This window comes from Cavia porcellus, unplaced genomic scaffold (genome assembly GCF_034190915.1).
Source record: "Cavia porcellus strain 051 isolate PalLab524CR breed Dunkin Hartley unplaced genomic scaffold, mCavPor4.1 scaffold_7, whole genome shotgun sequence".
NCBI lineage: Eukaryota > Metazoa > Chordata > Mammalia > Rodentia > Caviidae > Cavia > Cavia porcellus.
Genome location: NW_026947490.1, coordinates 20,355,549 through 20,362,908, shown reverse-complemented (window position 1 = coordinate 20,362,908; position 7,360 = coordinate 20,355,549).

Sequence of the window (7,360 nt, the reverse complement as noted above, 5' to 3'; positions counted from 1 at the left end):
CCAGTAGGGTAGTCACTTACTTTGTTTTGTATTTTCAGTTAACTTTTTTTTTTGGTCTTTTTGAGACAGGATCTCACTATGCTGTCCTTGGGCTCACCCTGTAGCCCAGACTGGTCAAGAACTTGCAATGATCCACCTACCTTAGCCTCCTGAGTTCTGGGATTATAGGAGTGCACCACCATGCCCAGCTTTCAGTTAACATTTTAAAAAAACTTCTTATTTTATTGGTACATTTTAGATATACATATTGATGATATTCATCATAGGAAATTTGTACCTGTACATGATATATCCTGCTTCTCCTTTCTTTCCCTTTCCCCTCTCTTCAGCTCCTCTTCCTCTCCTTACTTATAAAAGTTTGGTTTTTATGTTTTCTTTCTATTCTCCTTCTTTTCCTTTCTCATGGCCGCCTCCCCTTCTTTCTCATATGAACATTTTCTTCCCATTACTCAGCATTAGAATATATTTTGGTCTTATTTACACTTTTGATTTCTCATACCAGTGAAGCAATGTGGTATTTATTTATATATGAGTGTCTAATTTATTTCACTTAAGAATATAATCTCAAGGTTTATCCATTTAGTTAGAAATGTCTCAAGCTCCCCCTTTATATGCCAGAGTAGTACTCCATTGTATAGAAAACCCCATATCTTCTTTATTCATTGATCATGATGAACATTTAGGGTGTTTTCAAGATTTAGCTATTGCAAACAGTACCACTCTAAGTGTGGTTCTACATATATTGCTGTGGTGCAATGCTTTTAATTCTTTCAAGAAGATACCAAGAAGGGGAATAGCTGGGTCAAATGGAACTTCCAGTCCTAGTGTTTCGAGGAATCTTCACACTGATTTTCACAATGGTTGCACCAGTCTACACTCCCACCAACAGGGGGAAAAATTTCTTTTTTTTCCCTGCTGCTCCACCATCATTTGTTATTGGTTGATTTCTTGATAATAGCCATTCTTTCTGGAGTGAGATGGAATCTCAGCATTGTTTCAGTTTGCATCTCTTGAAGATCAGTGATCTTGAACATTTTTTTTTATTTTAAAGAGAAAAAGAAAAATCAAGAAGCAAACAAACCCCACAAGCAACAGTTAAAAAAGCAAAATGATAACAACAACAAAAACAATAGCTATACAGGATTTTAAAACAAGATGATAGGGACTTAAAAATGGTTTTAATACCTCATATTGTTATATTCAAAATAGTTGCTCAGGTGCAGGAATAAAACAAAACAGTAAAAGAGAACAAAACATGGATTTCAAAAACAAGACAGAAGAAAATCCCTCACAGTTGTCACAATGCACACTACTGTCCTCCAAATAGATGCCCAGACCACCAGCTCTAGGCTTGCAAAGTCAATCGAACAATACAAGCATCAAGCTGTTGGCTTCACCTCAGTTGCTGTCATCCCACGGGATGGAGGGCATGCTCCTCTGGTTTCCCAATCAGACCCCCGCTGGCTGATGGGAAGGCGTGGTTTCTTTTCTTGCTGAGTCTCCTCCCAGTCCCCATGGTGGAGCCTGGTTCACTGGAAGCCCGATCTTGAACATTTTTTCATGTATTTATTTCACATTTCTACTTTTGCCTCTGAGAAGTCTTTTCACTTTAGATGCCTATTTTTGGATTGGTTTTTAAATTAGGGAGTCTTTTTAAAAAATTTTATTTATATATGCTAGGTATTGATTTTTTGAGGAACAGCTGGCAAAGTTTTTTATACACACTGTGGGTTGTCTTTTCATTCTATTGGTGGTTTCTCTTACTGTGCAAAATCTTTTTAATAAGATGAGGTCCCAGTTGTTGATTCTTCATGATAATTCTTGTGTAATAGGAGTTTTGTTCATGAAGTATTTGCCCACACTAATGTCTTCAAGAGTTCTACCTATTCTATTTTCTATCAGATTCAGTGTTTCTATTTAATATTTAGATCTTTCATCCATTTCCATTTTAGTTTAGTACCTAATGAAAGATACAGGTCTAATTTTAATCTTAGGCATGAAGAAAGCAAGTTTTCCCAGCACTACTTATTAAAGAGGCTACCTTTCTTCCAGCAAAGATATTTGGCTCCTTCTTCCAGATAAGGTGGCTTTTATACGCTAATTCAGACTGCTGGGTCTGGAGTTGTTTCTGTATCTTCTATTCTTTTCCATTGATCCTTAGGTCTGTAGGTTTTTTTTTTTTTTTGTGCCAGTACCATGCTGTTTTTATCACAGTTGCTTTTCAGTATAATTTCAAGTTAGGGTTTGTGATGACCCTTGCCTTGGCTTTGTTGCCTAGAATTGCTTTTACTATTCTAGCTCTCTCCTGGTTCAAAATGAATTTTAGGATTGTTTTCTTTAATTCTGTGAGGTATTGGTATTTTGATTAGAATTGTATTAAATTGATATAACAATTTTGAAAGTATGGCCATTTTCACTAATTTGGTTCTTTGTACCCAAGAACAAGGGATATTTCCATTTTCTGATATCCTCTTTGATCTCCTTTTTTAGAGGACTGCAGTTTTCAATGAAAACATCTTGTTTTGTTTTGGGTCTAGATGTCCACCCAAAGCCTCATGCACTTTTAGGTGGACCTTTTTCAGAGGTAGCTGAGTCTAGAGTGTGTGATTGGTGTTGGAATGCTGGAATTTAGGGTGAGTGATTGCTGGATTAGTCCACCAATTGCTTTGGAGCTGTCCCAAACCCAGAAGTTTGAATTATAGTATAAAAGCAGCAGAAAGATGCTGTTATGTTTCAGTTGTTGATTTTGCTGTCTTCTGCTATCATAAATGGTTGCTCTTCTGCCAAGTGCCACTCTGCCTTGGAATCAAGAAAATATGGACTGAAACCTCTACAAACTGTGAGCTAATTAAATTTTAAGCTTTGGGGGTTTTGTCTCATCAGTGAAAGAAAAGTAACTAACATAGGTCATTTACTTCCTTCATTAGATTGATTCCTAGGTATTTCATTTTCTTGGATGCTTTTGTGAATGAAAGGTGTTGTTTCCCTAATTTTTCTTTCAGTGAGTTTATTATTTGTGTACAGGAAGGCTATTGAGTTTTGACTGTTGACTTTGAATATGTGACTGAATTTTATTATGAAATCTAGAAGTCTTTTGGTGGAGTTTTGGGGGTCCTCTAAGTAGATATCATGTCATCTGCAAATAATGATAATTTAACATCTCCCTTTCCTATCCCTATTCTTTTTATTTCTTCCTCTTGTCTCGTGGCTCAGGCTAACGTTTCCAGAATTATACTGAACAAGAGTGGTATGAGTAGACATCCTTGTCTTGTTCTGAGTTTAGTGGGGAAAGTTTCAGTTTTGTCCATTTAGTATCATGCTGGCTATTGGTTTATTTTATGTGGCTTTTATCAAATTGAGATAAAAATAATCTATTCCAATTTTCTGTAAGGTTTAATCATGAATGAATGTTGGATTTTGTCAAATGGTTTTTCTGAATCTATTGAGATGATCATATGACTTTTATCCTTGTCTCTGTTAATGTGATATATTTTATGTATTGATTGGCAGATGTTGAACCACCCCTGTATCCCTGAGATGATCCTACTTGATCATGGAGTTTAATCTTCTTGATGATTCACTGCATTTGGTTTGCCAGTATCTTTGTTTGTTGGTTGGTTTTTTGAGACAAGGGTTCACTGTGTAGTCTAGCTTGGCATTGAACTCATGACAATCCTGCCATACGTCCTAAGTGTTGGGTTGCACCACCATGCCTAGCTTTGTTTGCCAGTGTCTTACCGAGGATTTTTGCATCCATGTTCATTAGGGAGATTGGGTTGTAGTTGTCTTTTATGGTTGGGTCATTCTCCTGGTTTGGTATCAGGATAATGGTGGGAATTTAGGGAATGAATTTGAGAATATTATTTCCCTTTCCATTTCATTAAAGAGTTTGAGGAGTGACATTAGAACTTGTCTAAAGTTGTTGTAGAATTCAGCAGTGAGTCTTCCAGGACCTGGGATTTTCTTTGTTGGTAGGTTTTTAATTATATCTTCAATTTCATTGATTGATACTGGTTTATTTAGACTTTTTATATCTTCTTGATTCAGCTTTGGTAATTCTTATGTATCTAGGAATCTTTCCATTTCTTCTGAATTTTCTATTTTATTAGAATATAGGTTCTCAAAGTAGGTATTGATGATCTTCTGAATTTCTGCAGGATCTGTTGTGATTTCACCCTTTTCATTCCTACTTACAAGGATTTGAATCTTTTGTTCTTTCTCAAAGTTGGCTAAGGGTTTGTCAATTTTATTTAATCTTTCAAAGAACCAACTCTTCAATTCTTTGTATTGTTTCTTATTTTCTACTGCATTAGTTTTTCCCTGTTCTATATAATTTCCTCCCTTCTATGAGCTTTGGGCTTGACTTGCTCTTATTTTTATAAATGCTTGAGGTTAAAAATTAGATTGTTTATTTGACCTTGTTCTGTTTTTTCTGATGTGGGAATTCACCGATATAAATTTGCCTCCTAGGACTGCTTTCATTGTTTCCCATATATTCCAGGATATTGTATTGGCATTATAGTTTAATTGTAGAAACTGTCTAGTTTCGTCTGTGACCCACTGGTTGCTCAGGAGGGTGTTACTTAATTTCTATGTGTTTATGAAGTTCTTGTGGTTTCTTTTGCCATTGATTTCCAGTTTCATTGCACTATGATCTGGTAATATGCATGGGATAATTTAAATTCCTTTGCATTTACTTAAGCATATTCTATGAGCTAGTATGTGGTTTATTTTGAAGAACCTCCTGTGTGCAGCTAAGAAGAATGTGTAATCTGGTGTTGTGGGTTGGAACACTCTGTAGATATCCACTAAGTCCATTTGTTCAAAAGTTTAGTTCTGTTCTAATATTTTATTGTTGATTTATTTTGTCTAGTTGATTTGTCCATTTGTGACAATGGGTTGTTGTGATCCCTGATTACAATTCTATTAGTATTTATTTGATTTTTCATGTCCGTTAATATTTGTTTTATATAATTGTGCGCGCTGACTTTTTTGCACATAAAACTGTTATCTCTTCTTCTTGGACTTCCTTTTACAAAGGTGCCGTGATCTTGCTTGTCTCCCTTAACCAGTCTTGGCTTGAAATCCACTTTGTCTACAAATTGAATAGCTATCCCTGATTTTTTTTTTCCTGGTTCTGGTCACATGGAGTATTGTTTTCCATCAGTTGTGTTCCAGTCTACAAATTTGTTTTTGCTTGTTTTTTGGGACAGTGTCTCACTATCTAGTTAGACTAGCCTAACTAGTTAGAGTAGTTATGTAGCCTAAGATGGCCTCAGACTTGCAGCAATGTTCCTGCCTCAACCTCTGGAGTGCTGGGATTTCAGATGTGTGCTACCGTGCCTGGCTTATGAATTCGCTTTTGAATTAAATGTATTTTGTATGCAGTGTATTTTTGGATCTTGCTTCTTGATTCATTCTGTCCTCTGTTTCTTTTGATTAGTGAATTGATACTGTTTATATTGATTGTTATTACTGACATGTATTGATTTATCCTTGTCATGTTATTTTCCTGGTAGTTGTTCCCTTTCCCCCCTATCTGTTCAGTTGCTTGCTTTGCCTGGTGGATTCATTCTGGTAGGATCCATGGAGTTGTAGTCCTTGTAATTTTTTTCTAGAATGTCCTTCCGAATATTTTGGAGTGCTGGTTTGGTGGTCGTGAATTTCTTCAGGTGTTCTATGTCATGGAAGTATCTTATTTCCCCATTCATTTTAAAAGATAGTTTTTCAGGGTATATAAATCTGGGTTGGAGGTTGTTTTTCTTTAGGGCTTGAAATATTTCTCTCCAAATTCTCCTTGATTTGAGGTGTGAACTGCAAAGTCTGCTGTGATTCCAGTGGGCTTTCCATTTTAGGCGATTTGTTTCTTTTCTCCAACAACTTTTAATATTTTTTTGTAGAGTTGAATTTCTTTACTCTTTGCTTGATTTCTTTTTTTTTATCAGTACCGGGGATCAAACTCACGACCACCTGCTTGCAAGGCAGGTGCTTATGCCACTGAGCTAAATCCCCAGCGCCAATTTCTTTACTTTTGATTACTATACACCTTGTTGTAGATTTTTTAAAAAGTCCTGGATAATTGGAGTTTTATATGCCTCACTTATCTATATGTCAAAGTCTTTTTCCATGCTTGGAAAATTTTTTTACCTTTACTTCTTCTTTTTTTTATTTAAGAGGAAAAAGAGAAAAACACAAAACAAAACAAAGCGGTGTAAGGGTACACGTAATACAGAACTAAAAAAAAAAAAAAAAACATAACAGTAAGAAATCACCTGTTAGTAGATTACATATTATCACCTTGAAAATAGTTGCTCAAATCACAGTATCAAAGAATATAAGGTGGACATTCAAACAGGGAGACTGCAAACAGCTGTGTTCAATGATCCAAAAACATTGATATAGTCAGCTATTTAACACCCCTAAACACACTTGCTGTTATATCCGTTAGAGCTCTTTTTCTTTTTCTTTTTTTTTCCCTCTCTTTTTTACAACAAAATTTACACATTTTGGATTTTATTACTCCTTAGTGCTTATTACTTTTTTGGGGGGGGAGAGAATACAGTCAAATATGGCAAAACAAAGCTGTCAGTCAAAACCAAGGATAGACATAGCACATGATGTAGAACAGAGTACAAGTTTATCAACAATGGTTATCAACGTTGTCTCTTGTTTCCTTAAAAAGAATTGTCTATCTCATTAGATATTATAAAGTTGGACAAAACAGTAGAGAACAAGATCAATAAAACTTAGGCATTGTAAACATTACAGGACTTCCAAAGAAGACAATAGTCAAACCAGAATGGGTATCTTAGTGAATCTTATTGCCTTCAAAGTAGTTGCCTATGTCTTCAAACTTGATACTATCATACAGAATGGAACAGAGTCTAATCAGTCAAAACAAGATAGTGGGAGTATTACAGGACTTCAAAACAAGTTAATAGGAAATCAAAAAGAGTTACTATTTATATATCCTAATTTTTTAAATTTTTTCTTTAATTAAGACAAACATAAGAAATGACTAAATAATTTTTTTAAAAGAATAAGGGGGAGATTGAGATAAAACAGGACATAACAATATAACAATAGAGGTCAAAGCATGACTGTTTCAGCAACCTAGAGCTTCACCACCAAATAACTCGACTTAATAGTAGTTACCATAGTGTCTGTCTTTTTCCTTGAAATATTTGGATAAAACTTCATATACTCTAGCTTCAAATATTTCCATATCAAGAAGCCCAGAATAAAGCCTTTCCAATTAATAACTGAAAACTTTATAAGGCTTCAAGGCCACCTAATGGGGAATCATGATTACCACATATTTTTATATATTTGAATCATTACTTACATTAGGGAAACTATT